The sequence below is a fragment of the Suricata suricatta genome, chromosome 10, assembly GCF_006229205.1.
Source record: "Suricata suricatta isolate VVHF042 chromosome 10, meerkat_22Aug2017_6uvM2_HiC, whole genome shotgun sequence".
In the NCBI taxonomy this organism is placed as follows: domain Eukaryota; kingdom Metazoa; phylum Chordata; class Mammalia; order Carnivora; family Herpestidae; genus Suricata; species Suricata suricatta.
Window position 1 is genome coordinate 24,983,613 of NC_043709.1, and position 14,217 is coordinate 24,997,829.

Here is a 14,217-nt window from a genome sequence, read left to right on the forward strand (position 1 = left end):
GCGGGCGGGCTCCCCGGGCTCGCGCGGCGGCCGCCCCGACTCCGCCCGAGTGAGAAGTCAGCTCTCGCGCCGCCGTCCCGGAGTTCCCAGTCGTGCCGAGCGGGCGCCCTCTCCATTGTTTGCAGTGTAATTTGCTGTTGCTGATTTTGGCTGTGGGCGAAAATAGCTCTGAGAGCAAGCAGCAGAGACAAGCTTCAAAATAAAGAGGGAGGCCGCAGCCTGGGCGCCGGGCCCTCCCGGGAGCGGAGGCCCCCGTCGGCTCCGGGGGTACCGTGGCCCTGCGGGGCAGTTCAGCCCTGGACTCACCGTCCTCCCCTTGAGAAACGGCAGGTCCTCCACCCTGGCACTTGTTCTGGCGGAGGAACCTGGAGTTGTTCTTTGCTAACTGAACTGCTCGTTCGAGATCTCAGCATTTGAGTGTCAGCCTCCCTGTATGAAGTCCACAGGTAGAGTTTTGCTCAAATTCTGGACTGTCATCTCCCGAGGTCGACAGGCCACTGGATGGGAAAAGTGGCAATGGTGACTCACAGATGCATCTCGGCCTCTATTGCAGGATTTGGGTTTAATCATAATTCGGAGACCTTATCAGTTATCTTATAAGTAAAGTAACTAGTTCCTGTTTTCCTTTTTTCCTTTAGTATCTGTTAATCAAGTTAACAGAATGGTATAAATTTTTACAGATTAAACTTATTTGGCGGAGTAATACTGTCCTGAATCCACTCCACTCTCTGCTCCCCAAGAAGAATTCTGTTCTGCACTTTATTTTTTTTATTGAGGTGTAGCTGACATGCAAGGTTTTTTTTTTTTTTTACACATAGTGTTATATTTAGTTTCAGGTGTACAAAATAGTGATTCGACAGTTCTGTTACAAAATGTTCAACATAATACATGTGTTTTGCATTTTCTTTAAAAGTTTTGTAGCAGTTCGTTATGAAAATAACCATAAACTCCATTTGGAAGAAAACATTAGTGAAAGATCATGGGTCACCTACAGTTAGAAATTTTTGGAAGGATGTCTGCTGGTTAACACAGAGTTAACCAGGAAGAAAGGTGAAGATCTTTTTCTAATGCATTTGTAATTGGAGGAGTCTATTAATGTTTCAGTAGACAGAAGAAATTTCAGACTTGAAAAAAAGTGTGGAAGCTTGGTTTCTCTTGTCACAACTGTGATAATCTTTGTGTAAACAACAAGATTAGTAATCTTTGAGAGATGGGTGGCTCATTGTGAGCTCATCTAAGCAATTTGGCAGAACTCCTGAACCTTCGCAAAACCACTCTTCGTGTTCTGTGACACGGTGTTGACAGAGGTCCTACCTGAGCTACCTAGACGGAAAGTGGCAAAGCAGACGTGGAACTTAGCTGCAGACTAGTCTGTCTCCGTTGTTTCTGCCGGTGTTCCATTCCCACATGCCCCTTTTCTGTTAAAGTACCACAGCCTTATGTGAAGGGGGTTTCTTAATTTCTTGAAAATTCTACCGGTGATGTTATAGCTATCACTTTCTTTTGTTAGCCTGGGGACACCTGAGTTTTTATTTTGATTTTTTTTTAAGTTTGTTTATTCAGAGACTCTGCGGGGGGAGGGGTAGAGACTTAGAGAGAGAGAATCCCAAGCAGGCGCTGCGCTGCCCTGACACTGGGCTCTATCCAACGGCCAGATCATGACCTGAGCTGAAATTAAGAGCTGTACGCTCAAACAGCTGAGCCACCCGGACGCCCTGACACCTGCTTTTTAAAATAGGCTTTGTATTAAACCTGAGTTAGACGTTACATGTACTGATTATGCTAAATTAGCTCATTGGGCAAATGAAGGCCGGTGAGGACTAGGCAAAATCAGACCAGGGAGGACTGGAACTCTCATCAACAGTGACAGCACGTTCTGTTGCAGTGATGCTGCGATCCCTGTTTAAATGTTTTAGGGGCGTCTGGGTGGCTCAGTTGGTTAAGCGTCCAGCTTCTGCTCAAGTCATGATCTCACAGTTTGTGGGTTCGAGCCCCATATCGGGCTCTGTGCTGACAGCTAGCTCAGAGCCTGGAGCCTGCTTCACATTCTGTATCTATCTCCCTCTCTGTCTGACCCTCCCCTGCTTGTGCTGTCTCTCTCTGTCTCTCAAAAATAAATAAAAAACATAAAAAATTTTTAAAAACTTTTTAACTGTCTGCTTTTAGGGTTTTATTGTTGAGATGGCAAGGAGTAGCACTGGAGGAAATTTTGTCAACTTGTAACTCTTCTCCAGTGAGGTGGATGTAATGGAGTCTGTCCTCAAGGCTGCAGTAAACCTGCTGTGATGAAGGGACAGTACCAGCAATCTTCCTGTGCAGAAAGTGTTTATCCCATCAGACGATACTGGCTCCTGCTTTGTGGAACTCATTCAGATTTAGCGTAAAGGTGTATTTTCTTTACACTCAGAAAATATATGAGGCAGAAGGAGAACACCTGGCAGTATTAGGGTTTAATTTCTTGATGTCACCTACTTGGCAATAAACCATCTAGTCCAGGATTTTATAAGAACCTTTCAGTGGACTCCTGATAAGTTAGCTCACCTAAAAATACTATGAGGAGCCCTGGAGGTGCATGTGGAGAGTTGGTTAGCCTCTCGGAGACAGCATTTCCTCCCAGGAAGGCTGGAAGGCTCTAAGAGATCAAGTTCTTGGTTACTGAATGGTCATTTTTTAAGTTCAAAACTAACACCCTGTTGAGATAACAGGAAAATACACATCTCTCTTGGTGAGCTTGGTTAAGCCTTTGAGACTAGAATAATAATGAAGCAGCGTACTATTTTAACATTGCAGAAATCTGTATTTACAGCCAGGTGGATTAACCTAGATCCCACCCCCCACCACCATTCCGCAGTGAAAATGTAATATAACTAATGAATTCTGTGATTATTCCTAAGCTGACAAGTCAGGATCATTCACATTTTTAAGCTTAATCTGTGTAAAATTCAGAAATGGTGCATGTTAACTCGACACACAAAATATGTCCCTACTTTAAAAGAAAGAGCATACATAATTAGAATGCTACCTTTTTTTCGTGCCCTAGATAGTTAAAGCCTATCATCGTTTTAGGAACACAGGCAGTCTGCTTTGTTCTATATTAACTGGTTTTTATTAATTATGTGTGAATCAAGTTTTTGTTCTAATTTTAAATGTTCTGAAATGCCACGTTCAGCCACTTGTGGTTAGTGGTCAGCAGGGCTCTCCGGTCAGGTGACCTGGATTGTATCCTGGCTCTTCCCATATCCCAGCTGAGTGACCACTGGGGCAAGGTCTAACCCCTCGGAGTCTCCAGTTCTCCAACTGTAACAGAGATGATAATAGTCCAACTTTGGGGAGTGATCATCAGTCTTCAGTTAGAAAGCATTGTTTAAAAAAAAAAAAAGATTGTGTGCACTCCGGTGTTAGATGTTTTTATCCGTCTGTAAGGTGAATGTTTTTCTTGTTCCATCGGTACGACCGCTAATCAGAATCGCAGCCTCATCTGTCAGCCATCCTGCTGGGTCTTTCTTTGACTTTTCTCTGGAACTGGTTCCTTTCTCCAGTGTCCCCAGTCATCTCCCGTCTTAGTTCAGCCACTAATGTATGACCTCTGGAGGAGAGAATGGTGTGCTCACTCCCTCGTTGCTCTATGATTTCATCAGCTCCCAGTCTATCCTGCCCACAAGGGCCAGAGTCCTCTGCTTCCAGAACTGCTTTCACGAGGCTGTCTGCCAGAAGATGGGCCGAGTACCCTATAATCATTCTCTGCCTTAGTTTCCTCTTCTACACCCTGGGAGTGTTACAAGGAATAAATGCAATAACATCTATAAAATGTCTGGGACCCAGAAAGAACTCCGTAGATGGTAGCCATTTTTAATGGTTTTTGTTGTTGTTTTGTGTTTCTATGTTTGTTTGTGAGAGAAGGAGCATGAGCTGGAGAGGGGCAGAGAGAGGGGAGAGAGAATCCCCAGCAGGTTCCACACTCAGTGTAGAGCCTATCATGGAGCTGGATCTCACCACCCTGTGATCATGACCTGCGCTGAAATGGAGTCAGCTGCTTAACGGACTGAGCCCCCCAGTGCAGCATCCCTAGCTGGGAGCCATTTTTGTTATTACTGTGTAAGAAGTGATCATAAGCTTCAAAATGGGAAGATTGCTAATTTTGTGAATGGAATAGATTCTTGCATTTTTGGCATTTTGTCCCTCCTCCATGATACATTCCTTAGCACATTGATTGTTTACATATTTGTCACTATGTTTATAAACTGTAGACACTGGCACTTTGAGAACAAGAAGTTTCTCATTCATTCAGCAGGGTGCTTGCTGAGCACCTTTCATAGGCCAGCTACTATTCTAGGCATCAGGCATATAATGGTGAATGAAACAGCCTCTCTCTGGAACTTAATTAATTAATTAATTAAATTGTATTTTATTTATAATAGTGGCCCCAGGAAATACCCTTTTTTACATGAGGAAACGATAATAAGTAGAGGAGTCTCCAACATCTCAAGTAAAACCTGTGTTGGGTGCGGCGGCTACCTATTTTGTACCTATAAGTGTTCTTTGGTTTGGAACTAGATCCTGAGTTGTCTGATGAGTAATGGCCTGAAGCATTCAAGAAGAGGCTGTCGTAACCCGTCTCAGAGTGGAAGTGGCTGGGCCACGATGTAATAAGTTGATGACCTCATGCTTACTTCCTGGGCAGGAACAAAAGCGAGTGGGAACAGACTTCCGTCTCGGGGGTCCCTGACCTGGTGAAGAGCTAACCTGAGTGGTCTGTGAGTACACCTTTGCTCAGTGATGCATTATATTCTGAAGAGTTCATTAAAAGCGTTAATTAAAAGCGCAGCGAATAACGATGAGTGCCCGGAGTCTGACTTGTCTGAAATTCAGGACGGATACATTGATGCGGCGTGTGTATTTTGAGCTGTGTGGTGCTGCTGGCTCACCGGTTCTCCCTTCGGAGGAGAGCAAACTGCCAGCCACCACCAGCACAGCCGCTTGTCACATCCGCTGTCGAATACTGACACAGCTGCTCCCAAGTTGGATGGCAAGATGTGTTTTGCTTCAGAGCTGCTGCCTGAATTTCCAGGGCTGCTCTTCAGGTCAGAAACCAAGCTGACCTTTCGGGATGGAAGTTGCCCATGTCTTGACTTAGGACAGGCGGCACCGTGCAGCCCTGCTTGCTGTTTCTTTATTGTGTTTTTATGTTTTTAGTGGAGGGGGTTGGTGAGAAAGGAGGAAGAGAACCATGAATCACTACAGTGAATCAGAATGAGGGCTTTGCATTCCTTAGAAAAGAGAGGAACATCAGGATATATGATCTGTGCATGATCCAGCTCCTTCCACTGACTTGGGGCGAGGGGGGTGCTGCCGAAGGAAAACGTGTATTTGTTGCTTATTCGTCTGTAAGGAGGCAAAGAGAACATAGATGAAAAGGTCAGTAACAGTGTTAACAGCCAGCATGTGCCAAGTCCTTACTGTATACCAGCCACGAGATTAAGCACTTCAAATGCACTCTCTTTAATCCTCACAATATCTTTATTTATAGTTCCATTCTACAGATGAAGAAGTTGAGGCCCGGGCAGTTTAAATGATCTGTCCAGTATCTCGTGACTATTTGGAAGTGGTTAGAGCTAGGATTTGATGAATCCAGATCTAATTGCAGAGCTTGCATTTAACCACTTCGCTGCGTCTACCTTTTCGATGAGCACTGGAAAGCAGCCGTCTTTGTAAACCTGTGGAGGCCTTGGAGAGGGTTGTGTTCAGCTTCTGCAGGGTGCCTAGCCACATTGTGTGTTTGGGATTCTTATGACACAGCACTTTGCCAGTTTTTTGTGTATATAGTCTTACGTTACCTGGTAAACTTTTGTTGAATGAATGGTGTAGAGTGATAATTAACAAACTTTTTATAATGCTTACAATACAAGATTTTTGCCAGTATTTTAGAGAAGTCTTAAAGACTGTTAAATAAGCTCAGGATCTAACATCATCAGTGAAAAGGGGCACCTGGGTGGTTAAGCATCTAACTCTTGACTTAGGCTCAGGTCACAATCTCTTGGTTCGTGAGTTTAAGCCCCATGTCAGCCTCTGCATGGACAGCGCCAAGCCTGCTTAGAATTCTCTCTCCCTCTCTCTCTGCCCCTACCCCACTTGTGCTCTCTCAATAAATAAATAAAAAACAAATAAATAAACTTAAAGATTAAAAAAGATTATCAGTAAAGAACCATTTTCTAGCCTGGTATTTGGTCTCCTGAACGTGAGCAATTGGAGGACATAGGGCGGTTCCTCTTGTGACAGTCCAGTCACAGTCTGGCCTCTGCAGGTCTCCTGGGAGAACTCTAACTTCACTGGACTGATTGCATGTGCTTCTCAGAATGTGAGGCAGAGTGTTGGAAAGTAGACTCCAAGGTTTTAACCATGTTAGAACTGGAAGGGATTTAGACATGAACCCCAGAGCATTCCATTTGTAGAAGTAGGAAAGTGACAGCCAGCCAGACTGTAACCAGTAAAACCGTGTAGCTAGTACTGGCTGACTAGGACTAACCGTATACTAGTCTCTGTCTCAAGAGACTTCCTTAACAGAAGACTGCTTTAAATATTTTTTAGATATCAAGCTAATTGCTAAGTTATATAGGATAAATATCTCCAAGTTTAAGTAGATTGAGAAATTTTAAATTATTTTCAGTAAAGAATTAATTGGTGAACAGATTTTTACATTTTGTGAGTTTTCTAGGTGGAAAAAACTGTGAATTTGGATGATTTAGTGTTAGGCCATCATCCTTATGATCTTGTAGCTTTTTTTAATTAATTTTTTTAAATATTTATTTTTTAAAGACGGTGCGAGCAGGGGAGGGGCAGAGACAGAGGGAGACACAGAATCTGAAGCAGGCTCCAGGCCCCGAGCTGTCAGTACAGAACCTGACTCAAACTCACGAACCATGAGATTATGACCTGAGCCAGAGTCAGACATTTAACTGACTGAGCCACCCAGGTGCCCCTGGAAATTTTTGGTGGGACTGGGGTTGAGGAGGTTGTGACTTTTCATACATCAGACTATGTAGCTGCACTAGATACTTTGCTACTTTTAAAAATTACCTTTTCCGATTTTTTTTATTGTTTTCCCTCTCCACCCCCCAAAGTGAACTTTTGCAAAATGAGTTCATCTTTGTCTTTACCTTCCACCTGTTGGGACAGGATGTCGGTGGAAGAATATGTGCCAGATGCATAAGTCATGGAGCACATCATATATACATTTAACTTAGAATTCAGACCTCTGAAGCTTTCTGTCCCTGGGAGACTCATTGAGGGCCTCTTCCAGCACCAGGTGTTTTTAGCGCGTGTAATTTTCACGCAGCATAGCCCCTAAACAGACACCGGAAATGTTGTATGGCTCCTAGCCAAAGAAACCATCATCTGCCCCCACACTGGAAGGAAGACAGGGCTAGGGTCGGTTGGCACGTTCAGTGCCAGTTGACAGGGAAGCGCCTCCCCGAGGGAAACTTTCTGAATTCTGTCTTCCACGGCCAGGAAGTAAGGTGTGGCCTCACAGAACAGAGGACGTTTCTATGTAGATGCTCCACAGCCCCTCAAAGTCTGCGTGTCAGACTTCATGCAGTCTCCCAGGTCCCCCCGCCTGGACAGTATGTTCCCAGTGGAGTGTATTCCCAAACCCGGTGGTCGGGACGCTCCCGCAGCCCCTCCCCTGACCCCCCACATCCACTGGTTTAGTCTCAGTTTTCTCAACCACTGTTTGCTCTTGACCCCCAGCGTCACTTTCTTCATTTACTTCTGGATTTGAAGACGAGCAAAGGTTAAGAGTATGGGCCATGGAGTCAAACTTGAATGTCCGCCCCTCCACTTACAACCAGGAGAAGCGGCGTTAGGAAACCCGTTGCGGCATCTGTTGTTCTGATGTTGAGTCACTCATTGTCTGCCCCAGAGTCCCCCACACCTCAGCTATTCCCACACCTACACAGAGCATTGTACCTCCTGTACTAGTACCTCATATTTCCAAATCCATTCACTCCTTAAAACTTGGTTTTATTTTTAAAGTATCCATGTTCCTATTCTAGCCAAATATTGTCTGAGCCCTGGAGGCCTGCAGTTCGAGATGAAAAGGAAGATTAGCAAATGCTGGAGCATAGGTAGAGAGCTCTTAGCGCAGAACAGAGACTTTCTCCTGGATGAATCACCTGCATGGCCTTGAGGGGGGTTTTCAAGGCAGTTACTGGCTCACCGCGATCCTGTGTTGCTTTCTTTTCATGCCACCTAAAATAATTCAGAATCATTTTGGAAAACACTGGTCTTAATGTATCATCTCTCCTTGTTCTTTTAGAAATACTTCTTTTAGACCCACGACTTAGAAGATGCTTAGAAATACTTTTTCATGGGTTGTGAAAATTTGAGTGTTTGGAGGTGAACAGAAACCCACTCTGGTGATTTGAAGGCAGCCTCGTCTGGGTGGGAAGAGGTGGGGAAAATGAGAGAGGTACCTGTCCAAGCCAGATGTATCCACTTCTGATGACCTGAGAGAAACGGAGGCCAGGGAAGGCCTTAGGCCAAAGAGTGGAATGTCAGAAAATAAGGACCCTGGGAATTTCAGGCAAGGACAGAGAGTAGGTGGAAATGAAATTGAAGCTCTCTGTTTTTCTGAAGTAAACTTGAATTTAATTAAGATATGTGTGTAGGCTTGTAAGGAAATTAAATGGTGCCATGAGCTGCAGCCTTCCACGGAAATTTTGATACAAGTGCTTGTCCAAAAATAAAGTATGCCCCTCAGTGAAAGCTATGCTTTAGCACCTCAGCATATTTACTCCAGTGCGTGCAACTGTGTTGGGGCCAAAAGTCCCTTTTTACTGTCTCTGTAAAGATACTGTGATAATCCAGAAGGCATGGAACTCGGTTTCAGAGAGTCATGGTGTACTATTTTGAGCTCACTAATTGGAACAGGTGGCCTCTATTTGAGACCGACTCTCTAGTTGGCATAGGTTTTAATTTATCTGAAAATATGAGGCCCATTCAGTAAGAGCTCTTTAGGCTGTGTATTGGCATCAGGCAAAGTGCTTGAAAGCTTCAACCACAAGCACAGAAGGCTGAGAGGAAGATCGAAGAAACGCAGCTTAATAGTTTGCTGCTTTGATTCAGTTCTTAACTGTTGGGTGTGGGGCTAGTCAGGGAACTCAGCGGAGGGAGGCAGGTCCAGACGCTTGAGAGGGCTCCTCCCGGTAGACATTTCTCCAGAGGACAGTGTCTCCTGAGTCCACCCCACAAGATGGCGTGGTTGAAGAGGACTTCACACAGCACTCCTCTGGCATGAGCTGAGGCGGTGTGCCTGAGTGACTGGCTACCTCCAGCGCGCACGCTGAGGTACTACTCTAAAACCCCTCTAATGAAATCAGAGATGGTCTCTAGATTATGAACTTCTTCAACGGGACCCCTTCCTTTTCTTTTTAAGCCGTAAATGTATGCTTTACTAGGTGTCTTGTCAATCTCTTCCTTTAAATCCTTCAAGAGGACAGAATCTCAGTCTCTTCCCTGACACCAGAGTCGCTTATCTGACCTTTGTCTTTCTCCCACTCTCAGCCCTTGAACTCTGGCGTCCTTCTTTGTGGACTCCCGTGGCTCCCCTCTGTGCCTGTGGGCACCTGCTCCATCCTTCCACACGGGATGGTTGTGTTCTTTTTATCGACACGTGGATCTCAGTACCTGGTTGGGGCTTTGTAAACACTGACGGAATACATGGGTGAATGTGGGTATGTTGTGAAATTGCACTGTGGGACTTGAGAAGCAGGGAAAGATACTCTGATTTTGAGCCATATCAGTGCAGGTTAATCCACTTTATTTTAATTGCTGGCAGGATTCCAGATTATGGGTCTACCACAATCTAATGTTACTACCTTACTGAACGATACGTACATTGCTTCCAGACTTCAGTGCCTGCCCTTGGACATACTTCTTTGTGCACATGTGAAGAAGGCTAAATTATTTTTTCTTTAAAAAAATTTTTTTAATGTTTATTTTTGAGAGAGACTGAGTGCAAGTGATGGAGGGGCAGAGAGAGAGAGGGAGACAGGCTCCAGGCTTTGAGCTGTCAGCACAGAGCCTGATACAGAGCTTGAACTCTCACAAACCATGAGATCATGACCTGAGCTGAGATCAAGAGTCGGACAGTTAACTGACCGAGCCACCCCAGGTGCCTGTAGGCTAAATTCTTAAAAGTGGAATTGCTCAGCAAAGAGTATTAAAAAAAATTTTTTTAATGTTTATTTATTTTTGAGAGAGAGAGCACAAGCAGGGGAGGCACAGAGAGAGAGACACACACACACAATCCACAGCAGGTGCCAGACTGAGCTGTCAGCACAGAGCGCGATGTGGGGCTCGAACCCACAAACTGTGAGATCATGACCCGAGCCAAAGTCAGATGCTTAACTGACTGAGCCACCCAGGCGCCCCAGAGTGTATGTATCTTAAATTATGATATTGCCAAATTGAACACAGTAACTTCTCTGTCACACACACCAGGAGCTAGGGGTGCAGCAATGAATGGAACTGGTAGAGTTTGTATAATCGGTGTACGAGCATGCCTCAACTCCAGATTTTCTGACACAGTGTATTCTAAAATGTTTTGATTTTGACTGCTGCATGAAAACTGGTAGCTCATTTTAATTTATATTTTTTCTGATAACATTAGGTTGGTCATATATAAAATGTTTTTTTATTTTGAAATAATGAGAGATCCCCAGGAAGTTGCAAAAAATGGTATAAGGATGTATTCCTCCCCTAGAGTCTCCCATTGGCTACATCTTATGTGACTTAGTACAAAAGGTTGATCATTTTTACCTACTTCAACATTGGGCTGTGAACTGTTAATATATTCGGGCCATTTATCTAGTGGGTTATTAATCTTTTAAATTGCTTGGCAGGAGGTTTTTTTGTTTTTTTTTTTTTTTTTTACTTACTAAATAAGTTATTTTGTCTACATATCTTCTCTAGTTTGTCATTCCTGACTATATTTTCTACTGCTGTGTAACACTACTGTAGATTAGCAACCTGAAACTCCTGTGATGATGTCATAGTTTCCGTGGACCAGGAAAGCAGGTGCAGCTGCCCACATCCTCCACGTTGTTCACGGTGAGGTCTGGTTAATATTCATTCAGTGTTTGCTGTACGCATCTGCTGCCCAGCCTTTCATCAGCCTAAAATCAAGGTGTCAGCCAGGACGGGGCTAGTCTGTAGTCTCTAGTCTGAGGCCTGGAATACTTTCCCAGCCTCGCTGGTTGTTTACTGAATTAAGATCCTGCAGCTGTGAGACCGAGGCCCTCCCATAATGTGTTAGCTGTTTTTTTCAGGGCCAACAGAGCAACTCTGTTGTGTTTTGTCTCTTCCTCTAGACCCTCTCTTAAAGGGTTTACCCAGTAAGGCCAAGTGCACCCAGATAATCCACCCTTTGATTAACCAAAGTCAACTGATTAGGAACCTTAATTACATCTGCAAAATATTTTCATCTTTGCTGTATAATGTAACGTAATTGTGGGAGTGAAGCCTCATATTCACAAGTCTTGCTCACACACAAGGGAGGGGGAGGGTACCAGCAGGTAGGAATCTTGGGGACCATCTTAGATTCCTGCCTGCTGCGCTGTTTCAAGGATATGTTGTTTGTGTATGGAGCATAGAGCCTAGCATGTAGCAAACACTGAATATTAACCAGACCTTGCCATAAAGAAATATAGAAATTTTAAGGCTTATAGGATTCGTGTCATTCTTACAATGGCCTTTGGGATTCTTTTAAGAACCCAAACACCATGTTTTTTATGATTATTTTGATAAATTTTATCTTTGGCCAATTTTTTACGGTGTACGTAAACTCTACCCTTGACATGAGGCTTGAACTCATGACCTCACTCACCATCAGAAGCTGCGTGCTGTGCAGAGCCAGCCAGCGCCCCAGTCTTTGGCCCGTTTAGAATTTGGTTCCCTTTTATGTGTCTTCACGTAAGTGACAGTTATTCCTGTGCCACTTTTTGCAGTTACCTGCCTGTAAAAATACACTGCTGTCCACATCTGCAGTTTATTTTTAAAAATTTCTACCTTTTCTCTGGGTTTTAAAACTTTTTTTAAAAAAGACTTGAATCAAAGTTTATAATTTTGGTACATTTATTCTGGATTGATATCCCCTTCCCTGCTCAAACCAGGATTGGAAATGAGCATTTTGAGAACTCTGGCTCATGCATGTAGAAACTATGAAACAGACATGATCCTAGTGCCGTGTATTTATAGTAAGGGAAGACCAAAAGGTAGAGGGGAAGAGATGGTCAGGTTTGTTGTTTTTTTTTTTTAAATTTGCTTTTAGTTTTCTCTTTTGAACTAGATAGTGCCTCTCAGCAAGTTCTGTTTAATATAGAATCCTGACCTTCCACTCCACACTGTTACAGTATGAAGAGTGTGTATTGTCGCTTCCTAAGCCGGCGTTGCTGCCACCTGATGCCGACCATCCCAGCCATTCGGCCCAACTCTGTGCCCTTGTGCCGTTTGAGCTAGGACATTTAAGTTGATTTGTCACTCACGTTAGGATAATGAATATAAGAAGAGTTTGTATTCGTAGCTGATAAGCTGGGCGTTTTGAAACTTTAGTTGCTTATTTATTTAAATTTATTTATTTATTTTGAGAGAGAGGGAGAGTGTGGAAAGGGCAGAGGGAGGGAGAGAAAGGATCCCAAGCAGGCTTCACACGATTAATGTGGAGCCTGATGTGGGGCTGGAACTCACGAACGTGAGCCCGTGCTCTGAACCACCCAGGTGCTCCCAAGTTTTTTTTTTTTTTTTTTTTTTTGAGAGAGCGAGAGAGCGAGGCGCGTGCGCGAGCAAGTGGGGGAGGGGCAGAGAGTGAGAGGGAGGCAGAGAATCACAAGCTGGCTCTGTGCTGTCATTGTGGACCTCAAGGTCAGAACCTGAGCTGAAACCGAGAGTTGGACGCTTATAACCAACTCAGCCATCAGCCACCCAAGTGCCCTGAGCTGTTTCTTTACTTGGCTTGATTGTCTTTATTTGTAAGTTACCCGTGTGGCTTGCTAAACAGCACTAGGTATTTAGGGGTTGTTTTGTGGACGTATGTTAATTATTGAGGGGCTCACCTGCCTTGTCATAGTCACATATGACACAGAGGCAGGTTAAAACTGTCGTCTGTGTCCAGAAACTAACACTTCTCATTTCATAACTTGACCCAAGAGCATATGAATGGTGAAATGACTTTGTGTTCATCGTGTGTGCTTTCATTTGAGAAAGGCATCATGCTTATAAAAGCTGCCTGACTTTAAGCAATTACCAAGTAATATTTGTTGTATGAAGCCAGCCAAAGTTTACCTCCTATACTGAGCAACTTAGAGCTACTCACAGAATTGGTATCTGTTGGGTAATCATCTAATTCTTATTTTAATGTTTATTTGAGATAGAAAGCGTGTGAGCGCGAGCAGGGGAGGGGCAGAGAGGGGGGAGCAGAGAATCTGAGGCGGGCTCTATGCTGGGAGCAGTGAACCTGATGCTGGGCCCGAACTCATGAACCATGAGATCATGACCTGAGCCACAGTCGGACACTTAACCCACTGAGCCAGTGAGGTGCTCTGATGCAGGAGTCTTCTTTCATTCATTTCTGTCCTGTTACCATGGTGAAGCACCAGAGGGTTTTCTACCCAATCTTGGTCTGTTACCAGACCCCAGAAATGCTGTTGGTGGGTGGGCGCACCTTAGAAATTTGACTAACAATGATCTGATGGCAAGAAGGTTTTTAACATACTGAGGGCTCAATTTAGGCACTCATTTTTATTTTTATTTGAGGCGCCTAGGCGGCTCAGTCAGTTAAGCCCCGACTTCAGCTCAGGTTATAGATCTCACCATTCGTGGGCTTGCGTCAGGCTCTGTGCTTGGAACCTGCTTCAAGATTTTGTGTCTCCCTCTCTGCCCCTCCTGTGCTCATGCTCAGTCTCTCAAAAATAAATGTTAAAAAAATTTTTTAAAGATTTTTTTTGTTTATTAATAAACTTCCTCAATGCAGGGCTTGAACTCACAACCCTGAGATCAAGAGCCACATGCTCTGCCAACCAAATGCCCCTAAGATCTTTTTTTTTTAAAGTTTATTTCTTTTTATTTTGAGAGAGAATGTGTGCACACACACACTGTTAGCCCAGAGCCTAATTTCAGGGTGAACCCATGAACTGTGAGATAGGACCTGAGCCGAAATCAAGA

The 14,217-nt window shown here is 44.1% G+C and overlaps 1 protein-coding gene across 2 annotated transcripts in view; it reads left to right on the plus strand.

Annotated features, from left to right (window-relative positions):
* TMCC3 (transmembrane and coiled-coil domain family 3) overlaps positions 1-14,217 on the plus strand; it is a 75,193-nt gene that overhangs the window by 3,699 nt on the left and 57,277 nt on the right. Inside the window, exon 1 of one of the 2 annotated variants that reach the window (XM_029955636.1) lies at positions 4,736-4,754. The exons of the other annotated variant lie outside the window; for it this stretch is intronic. The gene's annotated coding sequence lies outside the window, so the exon portion shown is untranslated. Of the gene's footprint in view, positions 1-4,735; positions 4,755-14,217 lie in introns of those variants that run through there. 2 annotated transcript variants of the gene reach the window in all.